General features: G+C 44.3%; 1 long non-coding RNA gene across 1 annotated transcript; it reads right to left on the reverse strand.

Annotated features, from left to right (window-relative positions):
- Nucleotides 1-470: 470 nt before the first annotated feature.
- Nucleotides 471-5711, reverse strand: LOC307214363. Its single transcript, XR_013837982.1, has 4 exons — nt 4535-5711; nt 1994-2350; nt 1416-1520; nt 471-1092 (listed from the first exon to the last, which is right to left on the reverse strand). It is a non-coding gene; the product is annotated as an uncharacterized lncRNA (long non-coding RNA).
- Between the last annotated feature and the right edge of the window lie 5797 nt (nt 5712-11508).

Consider the following 11508-nt stretch of genomic DNA (forward strand, 5'->3'; position numbering starts at 1 on the left):
CTGAGCTAGGGCTTAGTGTGTGTGCGCTCTCTCTCTCTCTCTCTCTCTCTCTCTCACACACACACACACACACTTGTTTTTGGTCCTGAGAAGCAACAATGAACTGCTAAGGATGTGTTAAAATGTAAAAAAAAAGTAGTATAAACACCTACAACAGGGAAACACAGGCCTGCGAGGAGAACAGCCTTTACCAAAGGTGTCATGGGCTTTGAAGACACTCGAACACAGGACGGAAGAAATGTGCTAAGAGGAAGATAAGCTTGGCAAACCCTCGCCGTGATCAACTGCCGCCTATGTCCCCACTGTGGAAGGATGTGTGGATCCAGAATTGGCCTCCACAATCACTTACAAACTCACTGTTAAAACTGTGTTCATGGAAGACAATCTTACTCGGCTACAAGTGATTGCCAAAGAAGAAGAAGGGTCTCAGAATCTAACTTGGAATGAAATTCAATATCCAGATACAGCAATTTGGTACTTTTCATTTATTTCCCCTATTTATAGTTCATCCTATGTTGCAATCATCCCAGGGTGGGAATATGACAACATTCAGTGTAAAACAAAAACTCAAACAGAATATACACAAGAACAGATAAAACCAACAAATTTGATAATAAATCTATACAATGCCACATGCCAACATTTTAAAAAACCTAGTTCCAGGATTAGAGCCATTCCTTAGCCACATCCCTGATGAGCCTGGCATAGAGTCTATTTTCATATGCCTTCTATATCTCCCCCAAGTAGTGGGTTGATCTTCACACTTAACGTTTCATAGTAGAGTCATCCTCGCTACACTTTAGCCTCAAAGCTGGGCTCTTGCTTTCCACAATTTCAGGATCAGTAACAATTTTTTCCTTGGAAATGACTCTTTCCCTGAATCTCCAGAAATATTTTTCACCAAGAACAAGCATTCCACTTAAGAGCTGTGAACCTGCAGCAATGAACCCCACATAAATAGCAGCTCTTTTGGAATGAGAGGCAATCCCAAAACATCAGGGAGCTTCATTCCTTCCTTTGCTAGGATGGAATACATATTCCAGGAAACGAAAATGAGCACAAACTTTCCTGCACCTAAGTCCAGAATGACTCCTGTGGAAAAAAAGGTACAAATAAAATCTCCATGTTTTCCAGACTTGGAAACGTTATATAATGGAAAGGCCATACAAAACACAGTCACCGCATTCACAATGGAGGCTAATGGCATGAAGTCCTGAGCAATAACTATTTCAGAGGGAAGGGACTCATCATCAGCTAACTCTATGAGCAGAACAAGCAACCCAGAGCCCAATCCCTGCAAAGCCAGGTCTGCCGCCGCCCATGATGTTGTCAACATGCCACATTCTCCACTGGACACCGGCTGTGGAGCAGATGCACATAACACAGCCAAAAAGAGCCAAGAGAAAGGCACCTACTTGGAAGCAAGACGCCCTGCACAGCAACCGTACAAGAAGGGAGCCATAATCTGCCTGGGCGGTGCTTTCACTTGAGTACAGGCAAGTCGGGCAACTGAAGGCATGCTGGAGAAAAACAAAGACAAAAGGCAACAGCTAGATCTACTCAGGTACAATCTTATGGACATCCCCAAACGTCTGAGCAAATAGTGATGCGCAGCCAAAACAATGCCATGATTCTAGGGCAAATTCTACATTTCCCACCTTGAAACGTAGGAATGGGAAAGTCTGCTGCATCTGCAATCACAGGTGCCAGGAATCACACTTCCTCAGTTTTTCAGTGAAGCTTATGCACATGGACTAATGTGGGGCCAAAGCCCTTTCTGCCTAGAGGTTTATGCAGATGTAGACACTTTGCTCAGACACCTGAGGCAGAAAAAACTTCATGACTTCACAACCTCTTTTGTTGCACAGACCCCCTTCATGCAGATAAGGGGGGCTTTGTCCCTTCCCTCTCCATTTAAAGTTAATTAAAGTCAACTCGTTCTTATCTAATGAAACACTGCTATGTTGGTGGACCATTGAATATATGTACCTACATGATATTGGTTCTTCAGTCACTCTCTGGTATGCAAGGACTTTTTCCAGGTCTTTCTTATGTGTGTCTGACCTCAGAGAAGACCTGAGAAGACTGAAGCTGGTCTGAGCTGGTCACTGAAGCAACGGCCCCTTGGAGTTCTGAGGCATTTAGTATGCAGCTTGCGTTGAATGCTCAGAACAACACAAATCATAACTCCAGGGTACTGGTCGTTTGGAACATCTGGCAACTGGAACTTTCAGGGAACTTTACCAAGACAGACTGTGTATTCATAGAAAGCAGAATTTTATTTATTTCAAAACTATCTACATGAAAAATACATTTTTGAATGGGAAGACTCTTATATGACTAGTGGGAACTGCCACAAAATGTTGCACTATGAAGGGCTCCCACCATGCTCTCCCCACAATAGTTCATCAGTATTCTGTGACCACTGAGCACACTCAATTCTCATGCACATGCCCTTTAGATAATTAGAAGCCTGCAAGCAAAGCTGCTTTTCTGCTTCTACCCAAAAGCAGAACAGCAGTGACTGGGTGCTGCTACATCATACACATCTGGGAATACCTCAATGCAGTGGCATAGCAAGGTCAGGTGGTACCCGGTACAGAAAATTTTTTTTGTCACTCATTCCACATCAAATCAATGCAAAAAAACCAAGGGTTTTGTCACCCACCGTCTCAGATTTTGAGGAAACTTGGTGTACACCCTTCCCTTATAATTGCAAGAACCCCCTTTAATTTTGTTTCACTCTATCTCAAATGGTTTTAATTTTATAGCACTTCAAAATTTCGTTCAATCTGCGTTGTCTGTCCCTCTTGAGACACTCGGCATAAGATACCCTTGTGTACATTTCCCACCCCCCTCCATGAACAAAAATCAGATCTCTTTGAATTTTTACACAGACCTCAAATAAATGATGAGGACACCTTGTGCCAAGGGTCTCAAGAAGAACAAACAACACAAATTTAACAAAACTTTGAAGTGCTATAAAACTAAAAACGTTTGAGATGGGGGGGAATTAAGGGGGTTTCTTTCAACCATAAAGGAAGGGTGTACACCAAGTTTCATCAAAATCCGAGATGGTGGGTGACATGACCTCGTTGAAATGACGTGGAATGACCCACCAAGTGAGCACTTAGCTGCTGTACAGTCCAGACACAGGTTTACCACCTCGGTGACAAGTAAACTTTCATGGCACTGTGGTGAGGGTGCAGCTCTATACAACAACCTGCACGTTCTTTCTGACATGCTAGATTTCAATGTGCAGGGAATGTATGGCAAATTGGCCATGATTCAGCATCATGAACATACTTTGCAAGTATGCCTGCGCTAACCTCTGTTTCCAGTTAGAACCCACAAGACATCTTGCTTCAAATTTGCAGTGTTTCTAACAACAACAGCAAGAATACTCATCGCGAACTATTGGAAGAATGGCAGATGGAAGAATGGCAGATGAAGCTGATGGACTATATGGAATTGTCGGAAATGACTGGCAGAATCCGAGACCAGGGAGAAGAGTTGGTGGAAGAAGATTGGAAAAAATTTAAAGATTATTTACAGAAATATTGTAAAATTAATGAGCTTTAGAAAAATGGTGGAATGAAGTTATATGGCTTTGGCAGAAATGTTATAAGGAACTAGGTACAGATAGATTGTTAATGTATTAAAGGGGGAAAAATAAGGTTAGAATATGTTAAGATTAATTACAGGACAGAAAACAGAGGAAGATGGAAAGGAATTGCTGAAACAGTTAATTGAAGTGGAATACAAAAAGGAAGGCGTGAGGAAGTCAATGAAACAAGTGAATGAAAGCTAAGATTGAAAATATTGGAAGTGTTTTTAATTGTTTTTGTTTTGTTTTGTTAATTCAATGTTTTACGTAGTGTTTTTGTTTTTGTATTGTATTATATTGATTTGTTTTAATTTTCTTTCTTTCTTTTTGTAATCTTTAAACTCTTAATAAATATTATTTATAAAAAAACAGGGACGCAGGTGGCGCTGTGGGTTAAAGCCTCAGCGCCTAGGGCTTGCCGATCGAAAGGTCGGCGGTTCGAATCCCTGCGGCGGGGTGCGCTCCCGCTGCTCGGTCCCAGCGCCTGCCAACCTAGCAGTTCGAAAGCACCTCCGGGTGCAAGTAGATAAATAGGGACCGCTTACCAGCGGGAAGGTAAACGGCGTTTCCGTGTGCGGCTCTGGCTCTGGCTCTGGCTCTGGCCAGAGCAGCGATGTCACGCTGGCCACGTGACCCGGAAGTGTCTCCGGACAGCGCTGGCCCCTGGCCTCTTAAGTGAGATGGGCGCACAACCCCAGAGTCTGTCAAGACTGGCCCGTACGGGCAGGGGTACCTTTACCTTTACCTATAAAAAAACAAACAAATTTGCAGTGTTTCTGTAGTCACAATAGAAAACACTTCTCTTTTTGTCGGCAGTCAGTACATGCTATGTTACGGAATAAAGAAAGTTAAGTGAAAATTAGAGGCATCTGTGTACAGACAAAAACAAAGAAACATAGGAAGCTGCCGTATACTTGATAAGATTACCTGACCATCTAACCCAGGGGTGGGGAGCCTGTGGCTTACCAGATTTCATTGAACTACAAATCCCATCATAATTGACACTGCCTGTCTATGCTGGCTGAAGTTGATGGGAACAGGACACGAACATCTTCTGGAGGGCTACAGGTTCCCCAACCCTGATCTAGTCCAGTATTTTGACTGGATTTCAGGCAGAAATCTTTTCCATCATCTAACACCAGATCCTTGTAATCTGGAGATACCAGGGCCCAAACCTGGGATCTTCAGCATGCAGTCCCCACCACTGAATGAAGAAACCAAAACTGTACGTTTTTGTATTTCATTACCACTGGGTCCTATTTTGGATTTTCTGTTTTTAGTGGCATTTTTATCAGGGCATTTTATCCTCCCAAATAATGGGTTAGGCTGACTGAGGATTTGAAACTGGGTTTTCCTCGGCCTTAGTCCAATACACTGACTAACCACTGCAACAGGCTGCCTCTTTATGTATCACATAAGCACACATCCCAAATGAGGCTAACATAATGCAGCCAATGAAGAGGGCTATAGACCAAGGGAATATATACTGCAATAAACGTTGATTTGCTTTACGATACCAAGAACCACTTTGTTGTTAAAGCCTCTTTGTGCTTTAAACACTGCTTATTTCACCAAACACATGACTCGTCACACCTACAATTCCCAAGAGACACACCCGTTGGATTTCTGCCTGTCTCACCACGGCTAAGGAGTTCCAGAATGGCACCTAATATTTTATTTGTTACTAGATTTACATCTCACATTTCCCTCAAAGAGCTCAACGCGGCATGCATGGGTTCACTCCCCATTTTAATTTCCCAAGAACCCTGTGAGGTAGGCTAGGCTGAAAGACAATGAATGGCCTAAGGTTACCCAGTGAGCTTCACAGGGGTCACAGCAAAGCGGTTGCTGAAAGGCAGTGAGCTGCAAATGTGTCATCAGTAATAACTTAAAAAGATAGAAAGATAAAACTTAACCAGCTAAGCATCACATAGCCTGTTAGAGCCTGGTGTGCCATATCTGCCTGCCCTCCCATTAAAGATAATAATAAATACCAGAAACCTCACAAAAAGAACCCATCCCACCACAAGCATGTCATCAAAGCCTTGCAAGACAAAAGGGAATTAAAGTGGGAAGCTCCCTTTGCAGGGAACCCGTCCTCCGTCCTTAGGTGGGGAAGGCAGCCATTTTGTCTCCTGTCACATAACTCCCCCCCCCCCCGCCTCTCAGGCCTCTCAGCACTTCCTCTCCCAGGCAGCCATGATTGAGAAGGGCAAGTGCCAGGACAGCTGGAGGCTTTGCTGCCACCAGGACGCGTGGAATCATTTCGTTGTTGCATTTTTATGTGCCCCGGGTGTCATTCTAAAGGGGGGGGGTGACATTCAGACCACAACTCGAGTCCCAAGCCTACAGCGAGCAGCTTTGCCGCCGCTTTGCCGCTCGCTGTAGGCTTGGGACTTGAGTCACGGGGGGGTGGGAGCACCAAATGTCACCCCCCTTCAAGATGGCACCCGGGGCGGACCGCCCCCAACTTCGTACGCCCCTGACTGGGTGCTGCTACATCATACTCATGTGGGAACACTCCAATGTAGCCCTGCATTGAGGCTGCATTCCTAACTCCACTTAGAATCATAGAATCATAGAGTTGGAAGAGACCACACGGGCCATCGAGTCCAACCCCCTGCCAAGCAGGAAACACCATCAGAGCACTCCTGACATATGGTTGTCAAGCCTCTGCTTAAAGACCTCCAAAGAAGGAGACTCCACCACACTCCTTGGCAGCAAATACCTGAGAGTAAATCGCATTGCATTCAATAGGGCATGCCTCTAGGATTGTGCTGTAATAGTGAGGTCAAACAGCAGTTTTTTATATAATAATAATGATGATTTTACAAGTGTAGAGTTACAACAATACAAAATGAATATCCGTATTTAGAGATTTCTCCGAATCTCTAGATTTCCCACCTCCCTCCCCGACATGGGTCCTATTATAAACCTTTTAAACTGCATATTATTTCATCATCCAAATTTTATGTCTCTCCATTTTGTCCATAATATCTTCTACATTACAAGTGTTATTGTAATCCTGCTAATGTTTTCATCTGCTTACAGTGGTCTCTCAAGTAAATTATATTTTTTTCCCATTCTTTATTGAAGTTTTGGTCTTCTTAGTTCCTGAGCTTTCTGGTCAGTTTTGCCATTTCAGCATAGTCCAACAGCTTAGTTTGCCATTCTTCTCTGGTAGGGAATTTGTCTTCTTTCCATCTCTGGGCTAGTAACATCAGTGCGGCTGTTGTTGCATACGTAAAAAGTCTTTCTGCTCCTTTGGGATCTCGGTACCTACACTTCCTAATAAAAAAGCTTCTGCAAACCAGGCAGTTCTTTTCCAGCAGGAGGAAGCCTTCCTCCTTCTCAAACATTCTGTACCTACTTTTTCCATGTGTCCCGTTCATGCCTGTGAGCAGATATGTGAGCTGCAAATGGAGCTCTCCCCAAACAATAGCTAGCTGGTCCATTTCAAGCAGCACACGGGAAGCATAGAATCATAGAACTGTAGAGTTGGAAGGGACCCTGAGGGTCATCTAGTCCAACCCCCTGCAAATGCAAGAATATTCAGTTGTCCCATATGGGGATTGAACCTGCAACCTTGGCCTTATCAGCACCATGCTCCAGCAAGCTGAGCTATCCAGAAGGAGACCTCCCCATTCACAAGTCTACTCCATTATGATCTTATTTGCATGTGGTATTGTTGTTGTTTAGTCGTTTAGTTGTGTCTGACTCTTCATGACCCCATGGACCAGAGCACACCAGGCACTCCTGTCTTCCACTGCCTCCTGCAGTTTGGTCAAACATGCTGGTAGCTTCGAGAACACTGTCCAACCATCTCATCCTCGGTCCCCTTCTCCTTGTGCCCTCCATCTTTCCCAACATCAGGGTCTTTTCCAGGGAGTCTTCTCTTCTCATGAGGTGGCCAAAGTACTGGAGTCTCAGCTTCAGGATCTGTCCTTCCAGTGAGCACTCAGGGCTGATTTCCTTAAGAATGGATAGGTGGTTACATGTGGTGGTTGCCAATTAAAGATTGGAGGTTATGTACTCTCGTGGTTAGAGTGCTGGACCTGGGAGACTCAAATCTCCACTCAACTAGGAAACACCACTCAACTGGGAAGTGACCCCAAGCCAGTCACAGTCTCTTAGCCAAACCTACTTCACAGGGTTGTTCTGAGGATAAAATGAGGAAGCCAGAACCTTGGAGGAAAGGTCTGATATAAATGCAACAATATTTTTTTTTTAAAAAAAGTGTGGGCTATTAGTCACCTAGTATAGATGGAATTTATTATTATCTTCAAGATATTTTCATGAAGGAAGAATGGACAGCACAACAGGTGCTGGGATTTCGGCTAATTGTTTGCCTCAGTGTTGTTTCATGTGCACCACTTCCAGTCTTCTTTGCACCTTGGCTGCTTGTACAAATAAAAAGATCTGTAAGGTAGCCATCGTTTGACCTGCATGTTCCAAACAGCAGCATTTTTCTAACCTTTGTTGAGGAATAGCCTCCTTTCACAGCACTCAGCAAAAAGATGAAGGGAGAAACAGATTGTTGCTCTATTTGCTGAAAGCTGCAGCCATACAATAGCCTTCTCACAACAAAATATGAAGCTGTGATTGAAAGCAGGAGGCTTTCCTATCAAAACGATCTGTCGAGCTACAGATTTCCTTGATGTTTGTTTTGTGAAGGAACGTGTGTGCTTTGAGAGTTTTTTGAGATCTATCTAAAGCTTCGAAATGATACCATTCACTCTAGACATTACATCTCATTTTTGGATCCTATATTACTATGGTAAAAGGGGGCTGTTTATCCCAGTAATTTTCTATTGGCCACGGTTGCGGTAGATCCAGGAAGTTCTCCCTCTCTTCTCCCTGCAGTTGTGAGGGTAATTTCATGTGGGGAGAATTGCCTGAAGCAGACTACAGTGATACCTCAGGTTAAGAACTTAATTTGTTCTGGAGGTCCGTTCTTAACCTGAAACTGTTCTTAACCTGAGGTACCACTTTAGCTAATGGGGTCTCCCGCTGCCGCCGTGCAATTTCTGTTCTCATCCTGAAGCGAAGTTCTTAACACAAGGTACTATTTCTGGTTAGCGGAGTCTGTAACCTGAAGCGTCTGTAACCTGAAGCATCAGTAACCCAAGTACCACTGTATTCTCTGTCTTACAACCAAGAACTTGAGAAAGCAGCAAGTGTGTGTTCAAACCATGTCCTCCCCACTTAATATGCAAGCTCTCTTCATCACCCTGCAGTTACTTGAATCCATGTGTCATGCCCCAACCTAAAAACACTTTAGCCAACGTCATTATGTACAATGTCAACAGAGCAACAGAAGGATAGGGGAGCAAGTGGTACATTTACTGGCTGTGGTGTTGGAACTGCTTCTCAGGGGCTTCCTTGCCCATCATTCCAGTATTATGCGCATGAAGGATGTCCATGGGGGAAAGCCTTTCACTGGCCCTGCCAGCATAGATGCAATATTGGAGTTGTGAAAGAAGTAATGGGCTGGAGGCTCTCATCTCGGTGATGTTTGTTTCATTTATATCCTACGTTGCTCTCCAAGGAGTTCAAGGCTGCATACATGGTTCTCCCCCTGCTCATGCAATTTCCCACAACAACCCTGTGAGGTAGGTTATACTGAGAGGTAGTGACTGGCCCTAGGTCATCCAATGAGTTTCATGGCCAAGTGGGGATTTGAACCCTGGTCTCCCAGGTCCTAGTCTGTCACTCTAACCACTGCACCACACTGGTTCTTGTTAAGTATGAATTGGCACAGGTTTAATACAGTAAAAGGAAGGAATTGTGATATTCTGTAGTGAGAGCTGGACCATAAAGAAGGCTGATCGCTGAAGAATTGATGCTTTTGAATTATGGTGCTGGAGGAGACTCTTGAGAGTCCCATGGACTGCAAGAAGATCAAACCTCTCCATTCTTAAGGAAATCAGCCCTGAGTGCTCACTGGAAGGATAGATTGTGAAGCTGAGGCTCCAATACTTTGGCCACCTCATGAGAAGAGAAGACTCCCTGGAGAAGACCCTGATGTTGGGAAAGATGGAGGGCACAAGGAGAAGGGGACGACAGAGGACGAGATGGTTGGACTGTGTCCTCAAAGCTACCAGCATGACTTTGACCAAACTGTGGGAGGCAGTGGAAGACAGGAGTGTCTGGTGTGCTCTGGTCCATGGGGTCATGAAGAGTCAGACACGACTAAACGACTAAACAACAACAAATACAAATAAATCCAGATATGCCTATACTGTAGTTTATCTGAGTATTTTCAACTGCTACCTTCCCCCCACCCAAATTTTTCCAAACTAACCTTGACTGTGAAAATACAGTAAGAGGAAATTGGTGTGTTTATTCATTTGAACATTAAAACTTTACTAAGGCAAGAGAGGTGCTAAAGTTCAAATAGTTAGCAGCGATGAAATAATGATCAGCTTCAATGACGGAATGTGCAGCCACGCAATTTGTCTTGTGGTGGGCTTGCGGGGGTAGCAGGAAGTCCCTGCTGAACATCTGCAGGAATAGGAGTTCTGCCTTCTATCGCACTGGGTCACTCTATGATCAATGCATTCAAGAGTGGAGGAAATTGCTCAAAGGAAGGCGGGAGTTAAAAATACAGCCTTTTTTAAAAATGAAGCTAGATTTGCTACACATCCTGTGTCCGGGTCTTAGCAATGTGACTGCTGTTTTCATTTCAATATTTCTGAGCAATATTGAAATACTGAGGAAAGGGGAAATGAAGATATTGGTGTCAATAAAACCTGCATTGCTTTCTCTCTCTCTCTCTTTTAATGCCTCAATAGACGAGTGAAAATGTCATTAAGGTTTAAAAGCAGATAAGTGATATTCTAAGCGGCAAGAGGGAATAGATAATTTAGAGCGAACACCAAGCAATCTCCTTGTTCACTCCCAAATCTTCCATGTAGCATGTCTAATAGGATTAACTCTAATTGCTTCCAGAATCAACCTGAAACTGCAGCACAGAAAGCTTTCAGGCTGGAATGAAGCCACCAGGCTACTTATCTGATCTCAAAGGCTCCAGCTCACCCACACAGACACAGACAAGTGTTTATCACTTCTTTCAGTTATACAGAGGTGGTGGGCGTTATCGTCATGATCCCAAAGCAATGTGCGTCCAGAATTTGTTGCAGTTTCCTTTCCAGTTCCTGCCACTACTGATCCCAAACATGCACAGGTATACTCCTAGGATTTTAAACCAGGATTTGGTACTGGATCAGTTGGAAGGGAATCCCAGAGGAAATTCGGCCCAATGGCAGAAATGTGTTTTGCAGCAAAAGGCCAAAGCAGTTGGTATTCATCAAGGAAGGCTTCTCTGATGGTGAGGTGTCAACTACTAGTGTGAAATAGCCGTATAGCTGCATCAATGCACTAGTATTATTATAAATATATGGGATAAGGTAAAGGTAAAGTTCTGACCATTAGGTCCAGTCGTGACCGACTCTGGGGTTGCGGCGCTCGTCTCACTTTGTTGGCCGAGGGAGCCGGCATACAGCTTCCGGGTCATGTGGCCAGTATGACCAAGAGGCTTCTGGAAAACCAGAGCAGCGCATGGAAACACCATTTACCTTCCCGCCAGAGCGGTACCTATTTATCTACTTGCACTCTGAGGTGCTTTCGAACTGCTAGGTTGGCAGGAGCAGGGACCGAGCAACGGGAGCTCACCCCGTCGCAGGGATTCGAACCACCGACCTTCTGATCGGCAAGTCCTAGGCTCTGTGGTTTAACCCACAGAGCCACCCGTGTTGTGACACTAATAAATCACGGGCAAGGGGTATGGAGAGTGGGGAGAGCAAAACAAGAGGCATTGTTTTGTAGATGGGAACAGCCTATGGATGTGGTGTTGAGATGGCTCGATAGAAGATGGTCATATGTCCACCTAGGTTCTTGCT

The sequence above is a fragment of the Podarcis cretensis genome (assembly GCF_951804945.1).
Source record: "Podarcis cretensis genome assembly, chromosome: 4".
NCBI lineage: Eukaryota > Metazoa > Chordata > Lepidosauria > Squamata > Lacertidae > Podarcis > Podarcis cretensis.